The sequence below is a fragment of the Cataglyphis hispanica genome, chromosome 21, assembly GCF_021464435.1.
Source record: "Cataglyphis hispanica isolate Lineage 1 chromosome 21, ULB_Chis1_1.0, whole genome shotgun sequence".
Classification (NCBI taxonomy): domain Eukaryota; kingdom Metazoa; phylum Arthropoda; class Insecta; order Hymenoptera; family Formicidae; genus Cataglyphis; species Cataglyphis hispanica.
In genome coordinates, this window is record NC_065974.1 from 4,802,224 (window position 1) to 4,816,980 (window position 14,757).

A 14,757-nucleotide genomic window follows, 5' to 3' on the forward strand; every position below is an offset into this window, starting at 1 on the left:
ATATATATATATATATATGTATGTATGTATGTATGTATGTATATATATATATATATATATATATATATATATATATATATTATAATGATGAGCATCGTAATTACTCTATCTTGAATATGATTGTATGTTTTAATATATATACTATATATATATATATATATATATATATATATATATATAATAATTATAATGAAATATAATATTATGAAAATAACATAATACAAGAAAGCTAATTTCTTTCTTAAAATAATTTGATATAATTTAATATGAGTGCGCATATACATAAAACGTACACGCAAATTATTATATGCGTCTAATTGTCTTACGAAAAAATAATGCATTTTTTATTAACACAAAAAATAAAAAATTTGTTTCAATTATTGAATGGACTTCTATACCGTGTTTTTTTTTTTTTTTTAAATTAATTCCTTATCTACCAGATGATAAAACTCAAAATCAGACAATCATGTTATGTGCATAATGCGCGGTATTTTAATGACGATAGCAAATATAATTCATTATGCGTCGCTTGATCATGATGCATTTAATTAATTGATTAATAGTTAAGTCATATAGCACACGACCGTTTGCTTTATTAGATTATATGAAATAGTGGCCGTATCGATGATTCGAATGGTTGCGTTAACACATTGCGTCAGCCACCTAAATTCATAATTAAGAATGCCCATTCGACTTGTCGTTTCGGCGCTCATAATTCTCGCGAGAGCAGAATCACGACAGCTAATTACCAACCAGCTATATAATCGATAGGCCGGTAGTCTCGTGATTTCCTTTTCACTTTAAATTGGTATCCGCGTAGTTCGCGCACGCGGAATCGAATCGCGCTCGGGTAATTGTTTTGATTGTGAGATCATTATTTTGACATTGATTTATTGTTATATCGGCTTTGAGCCGCCGCGAGGGATAATTGCTTCGTGGATCGTTAAGGCCAGAGAGATAAGCGAAGTCCGTCAACGTGCAGAATTTGACGGATGTTCATTCTTCGATGATGAGACTCTGCCTGTTTTATATAATTTTATGGTACACGGTAATTGAAATTCATATTCTGATTTTTGGTGCGGTAAGAAACGCTACATTTAATGAAATAGCAAAAAAAAAAAAATACTTTGTATAATCTGCAATACGATAAAAAATTACAATACAATATGTGTAATGATTGAAAAATTTAACGATGCAAAAATATTAAATTCTTAAATTTAATGTGTATAAGTAAATAGATGAATCGAAAAAAATAATTTTTTTTTGACAAAATTGTAAAAAAAAAAAATTATAAATATTTAAAATTATAAAAATATACATATAAAAATTGTATATAATATTGTATAAATTATATTGGGATATTATATTGCGTTATTAAAGGATGTTCGCATTAGAAAAATCTTAAAACTTAAACACATATTTAATATTTCTTACATATCCTGGATTTCGGAATTTTTTTGTAAAATACGAACGCATCTCATAATACCGCGAGGGAGATTACGACAGGTTCAAACTTTATGTAATGTTTATGGATATCCTGTGGCATGTTGTGTCATTTCCGCGCAAATGTTCCCATTACATTCCCACGTACAGTTCCGCTAAATCTTCATAAACTCGCGTGTGCGCGCGCGCTTGCCCTTCGAGCCAAAGCGGCGGGACAAACGCGATGATTTACTCGCGGAAATCAGTCAGACGAGCAGCGTGAAGAATCAGTGACAGTGATGTACGTGCTTTCTTGTTCCCGTCGTCGCCGAGGCTACCTGCCTGCCGCCAGCCATTCCCCGCCACTTTCTCCCTTCCCCTCCCCCCCCGCCCCTCTCTTTCTCTCGTTAAACGTCCTGTGCATTCCTCTTCGCATTAGATTGCGATAGCGGATGCAAGTGGCATACCTAGAGATTCTTTGTTACTCGCATGAAACGATAATGAGACTCCGGTGTTCGCGCTCATGTCAAAGTCGGTGCTGAGCACACGTCCGCATCGCCATTCTTTATCGTTGCGGAAAGCTCGACGACGATAAAACATTCATTGTCAACCCTATGGACGCGCATTGCATTCTGATCATCGACGGCTTGTAAAAGCTTGTTATTATTGATTGAACGTTAAAATTACGGGAGACAATATCTTTTCAAAATACAATAAATGATTAAGGCGTAAAATATTACAGTCGTAAACTTTCATCGTGAAATTACGTTTCAAGACATTATCAATAACCTTTGATAACTGCCAATTTTTGTGTTTTTGAAAAATTGCATAAAATGTTATAATCGTCCACAGAATAAATATTAATTAATATCGAGTTATCTAAATGGCTAGAATTTATTTTTTTTTCTCTAGGCTCGAGTAAGCAACCTTGTTCAAAATAAGATGAAGTAAAAATAAGCGCCGGTAATCGAGTTTTTAAAAAATGGCGAGATAGTATGCGGGAAGGTGAGGTAAAAAATCGCGATACAAGAAGGCGGTCGGATCGTAAATAAATTCGAGTCGCGGCACATTGCAAAGAAAAATCGACGTTAACGTTCGCGAACGGATATGCAATGTAGTTTTAGTGCTCCCTCTCACCAAAATTGAGTCTGGCGGGCGATACATCAGAGCAAGAGAGTCCGTCTTTCCTCCTGCACATCCAGAGAGAACCGTGCTAACGCTCGTTTCTTTTCTGGATCGCAAATCGCTTGAGGCGAATACCGGCCACAGAGAAACAATGCGAATATATTATAGTATCTGGTACTAAAACAAAGGGCGGGTAGGGAGCCCTTTAGTCTTTACGACAGTGCGAGACAATTCAAACCACGAGTGTGTAATGCGAGTATACAAAACGAGAAATATTTTGAACCACAAAACTTATAAAATTATTATGTGCAAATGGAAATATTAATATTATCTAAATGCGCTATTGTAAGCTTGGAATTATATATATAATTGATGATTTTTTACGTTATGTTTATATTCCATTTTATATTCTATAATCCTTTGCTTTGTTTAAGGAGGGGAAACCAAGGGATAAAAAAGGCTATTTTTACTGATTTTGTTTTGTAAATAATTTTTTTTTTCAAATCACGTTATTAATCACAAAGTATATAATTTGAATCACTTTTTGTGAAATTTCCGTTAAAAAATATTAATATTTATAGCTACAATAGCCTATATTGTGTCTTAAAAAAAATGGCTTAGTAGGACAACAAAAGCTCTTAAAAAAAAAATTATATATATATAAATATAAAATAACTCAAAAAATTCTTAATGAAAAAATACTTTATTATAGTGTTTTGGAAAGCTCTCGACATAGCTATAAGAATATGCAAAAAATAGGGGATTCCATTTAAGAAATTAAAGGTGTCCTTGACTTGACCTTAACGATGCCATCCAAGGTCAAACCAATAACACCATCTTATATACCCCTCAAAACTATACAATTTTTGTTTAAAACGTTTTTCTCTAAAATGCTTAGTTTTTGAAAGAAAAGGGGTATACGGGTGATCTAGGACAGCCTGTATATACAGGGTGTCCGGCATCAATTGCACCACCAGTCGTGTGCAGGTAGAGCATGCAAAAACTGAGGAGAAAAGTCCTGTATCATTTTTTTCTATAACGCTTAGTAAAAGAGTTATTATTGACACAAGCTTCAGTTGTATGTATGGAATTTTCGATTATATAATTTTTTTTATGTTAAAAAACAGAGGTCACTGTCTGATTGATTTTGGAATTTTTTCCTTCAAAAATCCACCATTTTATAATTATATAAATTATTTTTTTTTAATCTATTTGTGCAACTGAAGCTCTTGTTTATATTTTAAGAAAACATCTATTTTTTTTTCCAGAGCTTTCGTTGGCTCGCTACGCATGTGCCTATTTTTTTTAGGATAGTTTTTTTTTAAGGTAGTTTACACTATTGGCTATTGTATCTATAAATATTAATATTTTTTAACTCTTTTCCATAAAAGTTCCATAAAAAGTAGTTCAAATTATGTACTTTTGATGTCGATACTTTTGAAAAAAAAATTATTTACCAGACAAAATTTTATTATAAATAGCCTTTTTTAAGTTTTTATACTGGTTTTCCCCTTTAAATATTATATCTTTAAATTGCGAAAATATTAGTACTTTTCATAAAACAATTATACAGGATATCCGATAATTTTTGATATAACCGAAGTATTAAGGTGGATTGGGTCAAATTGAAAAGAAAAATCTTGTATCATTTTTTTCTATAATGCTTTTTCATAACGCTTAATAAAAGAGTTATTATTAAGTAAAGTCTGGCCAATTATCGCTGATCTTTAGCCGGGCGCATGTCGGTGAGCCGCGTCTGGTAGTGCGCAAGAGTGCTTCGCCGCTACAGTGGCGCACCAGGCAAAAATTGTCGGACACCCTGTATATTACATTGATAGTCGATATTAGATTGTCATATACAGAATTGGTAATACGGAAATCCGAGAGCGTTTTTGTTTCACTGAGTCCATGCATATATCTGATTTCTTTGACGCCGTTTATGGTGAGCCGTTCATGAGAACGAATGTGTAAACATTCGTATCTTGATCGTTCTGTCAGCGACTCATTATTAAGTAACTGGACGACTAAAAACGCAAAATATTTGCTAATTTAATTCCGCTATAATAAGAATATCAGTCTTTCGAAAAGCTTAGATATATTTTTTTTTTTTCATTTGTAATTTTAATCGATTCAAATTTTATTTATTAAATCAATTTTATTTCTTATTTTTATAAAGGAATAAAGAAATATATCATTTTTAAAAATATTTTAAAATAACATTTAAAATTTTGTTGACAAAATAATAAAATCGCGTTTCCGGCTAGTAACGTTTGCTTTTTTTATCGCGATTCGGGGGAATTAATTTCACAACGAACCGGACGAAGATAGTCCCGCAAGAAGAAAGGGCGGTTTTCAAAGAAAGGAAGGAAGGAATTGTTCCTTAATTAGCAACGGCTATGAAGGGTTCGTTGAGTAGCTGTCTAACGTTGTTGACCGCGTCAGGTACGGGTGTTTCCTGTGAAAGAGAGACTCCTCGTACAGTCCCTTTTTCCGGTGGGTATCTTGACAATTTTACAGAGATCGCGTTAGAATCCGGTCGAGCGAGTCTTCTGTTTCGGATTTGGAAAGAGAAAAATTGACATCAAGACGACTGACTGGTTCTCCAGCGTCGTATAATTTGGATCGCAACAATAAGAATACATTTTCGAAGAAATAGGTTTTTTAGGAATTCTTTAATGATCCATATCAAGCGCTAAATTTGAAAAATAATTTTATGTATTTGATAATAGCTTTTCATGCACGTTTTAAAAACAAAGAAAATTTCTCTTTAAAGATATTTGAAAGTGCTTATAATATATATATATATATATATATATATATATATATATATATATATATATATATACACAGAGTGACTCTTTTTAATCTTAACAAGCAAATATTTCGAAAATATGTGATTTCACAAAAAGACTTTGCAAATAAAAGTTGTATGATCTAAGGAGGAACATGCAATGATGACCTTGTTTGATCTTGAGATGTCTATTTAAAGTCAGATGAAGATTAATTTAATTTTTAATTTAATTTAATTTTTCAAATGGAAATCTATATTTTTCATTGCATTTTCAGATTGAGCGAATTCAAATAAACATCTTTGGTATCTCGATAATTTTTATATACATTGTCAAAAATATATAATTTTAAGGAACAAAACAATGTATTCTTTTTTAAAGTACAGAACAAGAAAGATTCAAAAAATTTAAATCTACCGATAGCGTGTTAAAACTGAAACTTCAAGCTACAAAATGCTTTTTTAATTTTTTGTTTATGTTGAATATTTACCTGTTAAGATTTAAAAGACTTACCTTATATAATATAATAATGAAATATAGAGTATTATATATGAATTATGTTAATGATATTTTGATGACATTTTTTGTGATTGAAAATTTTTATGTTTGACAATTACAAAACTTCAGAAACTTTCTTTTCTATTTCTTGGCTTGTGTTATTTCTCAAACGATTTCGGAGTACTTAGCAAGCTCGTAGTATACTTATACGTATTGAATACACATACGATTATTTTAACGAGCCGGAAACGCGAATGAGATAGAAATTTCAGTCTGTTTGTTCATTATTATTGTACGTTTTATTTTCTCGCGCAACGGTCTCGCGGTAGTATCGTCATATGTTCATATTGACCCACTGCTATGTAGCACCTGGCCAGGTGCACCGGGTTCCGATCATTTCTCTCTCTTTCCCTTTCTCATTCTCTTTCTCACTGCATGCTTCGCGGAGCGTAAAGCAGTCCGACAACGGACAGCAGAAAGACCGTTTTATACATGGAGTAAAATAGTACGCGCGAGTAAGCCACGCGTACCGTCATCGTGTGAAATACGCGTGGCACGCGACAATGCCCAAGTTATTTGCATTGTTAATTTTGGACTAATTTTGTTTCGTTTGCGGGGCAATTAATCTTTGGAATTAACGAACTGTCTGATTTTCCTGTATGTAAAGATTATTTACATTTAAATTTCTTTTGTATAAGAACCTATTTTTATTTATTTTTTTTCTATTATGTATTTATTTTGTATATATATGTATATATGTATATATTTATACATATATGTATATATTTTTATATTTTTGTATTTTTGTATATATTTTATATATATTTTGTATATTTTTCTTTAAAGTTTAAGAAAAAATTATAAAGGCAGATCAGATACATATATTCTCTGATTATAATTCTTTAAATTCTTATAAAGTTCGTATATATATATATATATTGTTATAATTTATATTTTTTCCAGGTAATTTTGTTTTTAAAAGTAAACGAGAGAGATTGATCTTAAATAAATATAAAAACTATTAAATAAATGCATAACATATTTTTTGTAATATTTTTTGTCGCGCATTAGACAACAAAAAAACTTAAATTTTGTGGAATGCTAAACATTCTTCACGAAATATATATTCTTTTATCTTGTTCTTAGAATCCGAAAAATATTCTTCTGATAATACGTTAGGCTTTGTCGTTCATCTTTGTGTTTGATATGAATTCGGGTTCGCGCGATTGATAGTTATCAGTATTGCGATTTCTCCTTCTTTTACCCTCCTAATTCCTTTTCTCTCTCTTTCTCATGCATTCGCACATACGCGCACCATGCATAAGATTTTCAAGATCGGCATGTGTGCAACGTGTCGCAGGTAGCGGCGAACAAACCTCCCGGTTCCATGATGATCCACTCATTGTCCTGATAAATACGTTAAATCGAATGCCCGACTACCTTATGTTTTTACCTCTCGACAATGGCTCCTTTTAAAGATGCCACGATTCGCAGCTTCTGCCAATTGTGGCATACGTATGTACATTTCAATGTGTTGTAACTCGGTGACTATTATTTATTACTGCAGAAAAACTGAAAAAAATTTATGTGAATTAAACATACTAATAATTTTCCCCCCAAAAAAACATGAATAAAATTAACAAAATATTTAATATTTTTTATTGATAAATATTTGCATTTAATCTATATCGCGCGTAATATAATTTTTGTAACATAAAAATAGTCCTGAAAATTTAACTTAAAAAAAAGGAAGAAAACTTTTAATGAAATTACATTTTAATTTCACTTTATATTTATTTATATTTATTTTAGCAATGATTTTGTATTTTGAGATTGAAAATAAGAATGTTATATAATATGTTATATAAATGTTATATAAATTTGATTTTTTACTGAATTGTTAATAATAAAATGAAAAAATCACAATGAAAATGCAATTACATTATTTTATATTGCTAAAGCTATAAAATTTGTACATGATTGGCTTACAGCACAATTTGTAATTTAAAAATATTTTTAACATGTTTTGGCTGTGGTTGATGGTTAGATTAGGTTGATTAAGGTTGATCTCGTGCAGATAGTTATTTACGCGATTTAACAAGAAGAAAGAAAAGCTGAAAGGTATCCGCCCAAAGATGAGAGCAGACTTATGATTACATGAACCCTTTGGTCTCATGGATCTTCCCAAAATCGTCGTTACCCATGCATGGGCAAAAGCACAAGCTCGTGTCTCGATACATCGATAAATGCATTAAATTATACGATGGATTGCACCATCGTATATTCGCACCGTGCAATCAGATTTCTGCAAGGAGTAATTTGCACATTGGAACGCGAATCGATAGTGTGCGCTAATTACGAGATATTAATTACATACGAGATATTAATACTACGGCATGTAATAGATATGATTATTTTATGAGAAATTTTTTATTAAATAATTACTCTCCTATTTATTCTAATATATCTAATATTATTTCAATGTATTTTATAGCGTTTAATATATGTATTTAGAGCACGCATTATATTGATAAATTACAAGATGTTTCAGAAATACTTCCATAAACTTTAAGGACTTTATGACATTTTTTTCTTGTTTTTGGAGAACTCATCCCTGAAGTTTGTAGAAATATTTTTAAAACAACCTGTATATCTCCAAATAAAGATTAGAAATATATATATAGTCACAATAATTTTATATTTTAATGATTTTTAATATAAAAAAATTGATATAATTTTTGATATAAAAAATATATATATATATACTAATTGTATCATTTTTAAACTTGGGGAGGGGGGGGGAGGACGTGTAAATAATTATTTTATTTTATTTAATATTAAATGTACAAGATATAAAAGAGAGAGAAAGAGAGAAAATAAAATTTGTCAATCAATATTCCGAAATTGATTACATAAACATATTATATTGACAATTATACGAAATTTATACAGTCCATCATATTTATTGCGACATAAAAAAGGCATTGAATATATATGCATTTTATGTAATATATTAGTATGACAAATCTCTGCATGGCACACGTTCATCGATAAGAGTTACTTTTGTTGAACACTTTATTCGCGCTTATTGGTAATTTGAATATTTTGACAAGTAGAATTATTAATGATTGCAAACGATGACACTTCTTGTAAATACTCGGTGCATAATTGACAGTGAGGTGACGGATGGTGTTATGTTAGATATATAGACTCGTAAAAAGGAAACAAATATAAGCCGATCGCACGACTAGACCTGTCGCATGACTAGATAAGATTCTCACATTTGTACATTAGTAAACTATTTCAAGATAGGCGCTCTTTGAGCCTGCCAATAATAAATTAAGCATTAAAGGACGACCGTAGATAACGTCTAAAGCTAATCAGGAGTGTAGATTATGATAACGAAGGGAAAATAATGAATAGGGTCTTCTTTATAACGCTTGTGGTAAGTTCTCAAAGTGAGAAATGGCATAAAGAATACTTTACTTTGGAGTATTTACTGTGAAAATTTCAATATCTGTTGCTATATATCAATAATATGCTAAATATCAATTTGTTCTCAGAATGACAACATTAAAGAAATAAAATAAATAGCGCTACACACAAATATTATACATAAATTTTTATTAATATTTGTATGCTTCAGCACGTTACACTTGTTCTTCAAGTCATAAAATATTATGGGGCTTATTTTTTCTTTCAAAATATTTACATAATTAATTTTTTGTTTATTTAAATGTACAAGTTTAAAAAAATCTTTGAATTAGATATAAAAAGTAAATTGGTAAGATAATACAATACGATGAAATAATTGCAATGATTCTTAAATAATGCTACAAGTACATTTAAGACTTATTGTTAGTACATCTAGATTCTTATAGTTTGAAATGAAAAGACGGATAGTTTATGTACTGAAATAATGCGTGCGCAGCTGTCGCTGATGCAGCCGCCTTTCCTTGCCTCGTTAATCTGTACGGATATGCAGGTACTGACATTAAAGTGTCTCAAGCGTGCGATTCTTTTATAAGAAGGTACAAGTGCTCATCGTTCCGTGGTTCCCTTTCCCTGAAAGAAAGTAGCCGATTGTTGACATATGTCAGAACAATGTGCAAATGTTCAATTTTTTGCTGATTGAAAGGATAAGTGAACAGAAGACACAAGATAACGAGGAAAATACGACATATTTGGAGAAGAATGCTATTTATTAAAAAAAAAAAATGAGAACAATAAAAATAAAAAAACTTTTAACGAAAGATTTAAATTAAATGAAAAATTATATTAAAGAATAAAATTATATTAGAGAAATGTAGATTTTTTTCTAACCGACTTTGATAGAATAAAAATAGTTTATATAAATATAAGAATGATAATACAAAAAAAGATGATATGGTTTTATTGATATATCTTTTCTTTTGTGTTATTTTTTATATTATTTATGTTAATATTTTGGAGGAAAAAATAAAAAAAAACTATGATATATTCTATAATTTGAAATGCAAAGAGAAAACGTTATATGCAGGAATACAATTCTATTAAAAATTGTGCAACATTACATGTTAGTAAAAGAACTATTATTACTATGTAATATTACTATATTTCTTTTACATATAATACTTTTTATGTGAATTAAATAACCTGTAATTATTTTTTTTTTAAGTATATAAATAATTATTGAAAAATTATAAATGAATTATAAGACAGAATTATATAAGACAGAATATGAAATACTTTTAAATATATTTATAAGTCTGTATAAAACTTTTATAATTTGCTTTATTGTCGATAAAAAAGAAAATTTATTTGTGAAATTATTGAAAAGAGCTCAAGGAGAATGGAACTATTAAATATTTGTAAGATCATAACGAAAAATCTGTCTACATATTTTTATCACATTCTATGAAACTGATTAAATCAAGGTTTTTCAATATCATGGATTTTGGGATATCGAGCAGCTGGTAAAGGGACGTCCATATAGCTTCGAAAGATCTGGATACGCATACAGTTTGTAGCAAGGATATGGCATGGGATAGCCGTAACTTCTCGAAAGAAGAACCCATGCATCTCATCACTCGCACTGGCAGACGAAAAATTCAAACTCTTAAGGGCCGTGTGAGAGAGAACGATCAAGAAACGAACCCTCTTCATTGCATCCGTTTCCTTCTTTGTTATATACGCCTCAATCGTGCTCGGTCACGTTTCCGCGACGTAGTTTATCGAACTTGTTTGCATCATACGTGTTGAAAGGGTAAGCTGTCAAAATGAAAAGAAATTTAGTCGCCTTCTATCATTAAATGGAAGCAACAAAAAAGCATGATGCTAAAAAATTATAAACAATATGGTATAAAGAAGGTATGGAAGAATTATTTTGGAACAATATATAAACTTATCTTAAATAATGTATTAATAATATATTAATAATGTATTAATAAGAGATACCTTATTAACAATAGACAATTGATTTACAATATATTCTATTAATATAAAAAGAGAGTAAAATGGTTAGGAATATGTTAATATAAATCTCGATTTTTACTGATAAAAAATAAAAAAATAATCAAAATAAATTAAAAAAAAATATATTTTTTTATGTAATATTTTGCATATATTAATAAACTTTTTTGCATTTTTTAGATAAGTTAATTGAATTATTTATTATAATTTTAAAATAATAAATTTAATAATTTTATAAGTTTTATAATAATAATGCTGATAGAAATTTAATTTAAACAGCATAAATTAATTAAATACTTTAATATGTTTAATTTTTATTTTTCAGTATAAAAATTTATTATATTTTTATTTATTTATGATATCGGAAAAAATAGAGACTTTGTGTAGATGGTCGGATAATCATTGATTGCATTGTTCATCATATAATTGATCATGTCACGAGTATAAGAAATGCATCAATATACGCATGTTAGAATATAATGGCAAAACGAGTATTCGCGTGAGTGAATACAAAGTGGACTGCGTGAATGCATCTTATTCTCTACGTGTCGAATTTCATTGTCACTCGCTCGGTCCGTTATTCGACTGTATCATACATAACACACACAAATGCTGTTCATTGTGTGCCAGGGCTCAATTGCAAAGAATAATCGTCTTCTTGATCTGCGTGACTTCGCCGTAGTATTTAAAACGCTTGAAAACAATGTCACACTCGCGCGCCATTAAAATTACTTATCAAGACAGATAGATAAGTGTTCATATTTACGATAGATGATCTAACAAATCTTGTTATAAATATTATTACATATATTATATGTTTTGTTATATATAATAATTTATGAATTAGAATTTTATAAATTTCTACCCCAAATAATTTGTAATAAAATCATTTCTCTTTTTTGATAAAAAATTTCTCTTCGATTCCAAATAATCGTGAAATTTCTATTTATTATTATTTTACTTTTACACTTTATTATATCATATTTTTTTTTATCACTTTTTTCACTTTATTATATCATATTTCTTATTTCTATTCTTATTTCGTATTTAATATCTTTTACGTTTGTCAAATTTGAAGATAAAACTTTTCTGAAAAAATTTGTTGGCAAAAATTGTAACATAAATTATGTTTTTTTTATGTAATAAAAATTTTTTAATCTTTTAATGTAATTTCAAGTACTGACCGATAGACAAACTATTTTTAATATTATATAGTGAGTTGTTCTCAGTATTTCAAACATAGTGGTTGACACAATGTCAGCTTGACATTTCGATTTTTCTCTTTCTATTTTTTAATTATAACTTTCACTTGATAAAGACCAAAACCATATGGTCGAAACGTTGTGATAGAACAATCAAACAATAAATTGCCAATTTGGTCGTATAAACACTTGTCTATTATATAGTAAATTACTTGCAAAAATTGGAGGAACACCTAATTTAATTTAAAAAGTAAGCAAAATTTAACCAGCTATAATATTGTTAAAATTAAAATAAACTCCAAAAAAGGGTTTTAAAGCTTAAAATCTCTATATTCAAAAGGTTACTATTATTTTTGAGTTTCTATGAGGTTAAAAATTTTGACATATAGAAAACTACGAGCATAATGATGTTACAGCTGGTTGAATTTTGTCTATTTTTTTCAATAAAATTAAGAACTCTTTTAATTTTTGTGAGTAGTTTATCATCTTTTTTAACGAAGTGTTAAATGCTGAAGTGAATTTACTTTATCTTCTTTAATTAAATTTTCGATTTTTCCGAAGAACAAACTCTTTAAAAATTCCTTAATTAAAAGTAACAAAACAATATGTTCTATCCTTCCGGTTTTATCCCTTCCATCATATTCTTCCGGAACAAATACAAGAGTGTTTTCTTGGAATGCAACACTGTTCGATGAATAGGTAATTACTTAGGGTTTCTTCTCAGATAATATCCTTTTTCGGGAGTTGAATATAAGCAACTGTTACATTTTTGTGTACTTCCATAAAGTACATTCTTATGTATATATGCCGTGTATCAAATGTAAGATAAAATATATGACGGAGAACTGTTCAAAGCATACAAAAAAATACCAAAGGTCGACGTGAATAAAGATCGGTTCTTAATAGGGGGATTTACATAATTGTTTCGTAATTTATAATAGTGCTAATGTAGCTCTTTCTTGATACATCGTAATCAGTCTGGATGGAAATTTTCTGTCGAAATTTCGTGCACTTCGTTTTTAATTTATCATATATTTATATATTTTTAAAATATTCCGTATAAATTTTAAAACTGTATTTAAAAATATACTTAATTTTGATGTATAATTATATTGTCTTATTGTAAAATATTATAAATTATTGTTTTGATAAATTTTTTTACTAAATAATTTTGATATACCTACACATATGGAAGATAATGTAGCCTACACTGAGGAAAAAAAAAAAGTTGTTATTTGACTAAATCCATTCAACTAATTACAATTTTTTTAATTGAAATGTTTAAGTCAAATACAACATATTAAATATATATAATATATGTATATTTGACTTAATAAATATTTGAATATTTTAGTTTAAAAAAATGATAATTAGTAGAACGGACTTAGTCAAATTAATAACTTTTTTCCTTAATGTATAAAAACCAAAAATAATTTGTAAGTGCTTTAAATTTTTCTTTTGCATTGCACATTTTTTATTTTGTAAGCTTTCAAATGCAAAAGTTTAATGACTATAATATTTATAAAAAATCCACAGAAAAATATTAATGTTGCGGAATTTCTCAAAATAGAAAAAATCTTTTTGTACAATTCTATTTGTCTATTCTTTTACTTTCACTTATCGGCGCTGTTTATAGTGCACTTATGTAGCTTCCGTACAAGGAAACTTGTTTCTCAGTAAGTTTACTGAAATGGTGAAGCACGTACCACGCAGGTTTTCTTTTGTCGTAACCTGCTCGGATAAAATGACTTTAATTAAAGGTATGGAATATCAATGAGTTTTTTTTTTTTGAAGAACGTGCAGATTGTCTCAGATGAAGTAACAAAGAGTGCTAATATTGATCAACTCATATGTAACTTTTAATTATAAATTTTTAAAATTATTAGCATAATTTTTCTTCTATTGACAAATATTTCTTGTTAAATAGCCTTTATTTTTCTATAGCCATGAGACCAACTTGGAAAAAGAGTTAACATACTTTAGTATCGATATTTATTTAAAGTTTCATCTCCAAAGTTTTTTCAGAGAAGATATTTTATCTCATCTTGACATTTATTATTCTCCTCTGCAGATAAAATCCGCTCTTTAAAACGAATGCGGAGCAATAAGCGACTAATTTCTTCTTTATCTAATTTTAGGAAGCGCTATTACGAAAATAGTGAGTTTTTAACATGTTTATCGATTTTATAATAGAGGCACAGATGTGTCGTTCGACGATAATTCACCGGAAAATAGTTTGTGAATAGGGAAGTGTGTTGCAGCGAGTTTCA

At 29.1% G+C, this 14,757-nt stretch overlaps 1 protein-coding gene across 3 annotated transcripts in view; it reads left to right on the forward strand.

Annotated features, from left to right (window-relative positions):
- LOC126857211 (F-box only protein 5-A-like) overlaps window positions 1–14,757 on the forward strand; it is a 50,614-nt gene that overhangs the window by 3,068 nt on the left and 32,789 nt on the right. The gene's annotated exons all lie outside the window — the stretch shown is intronic.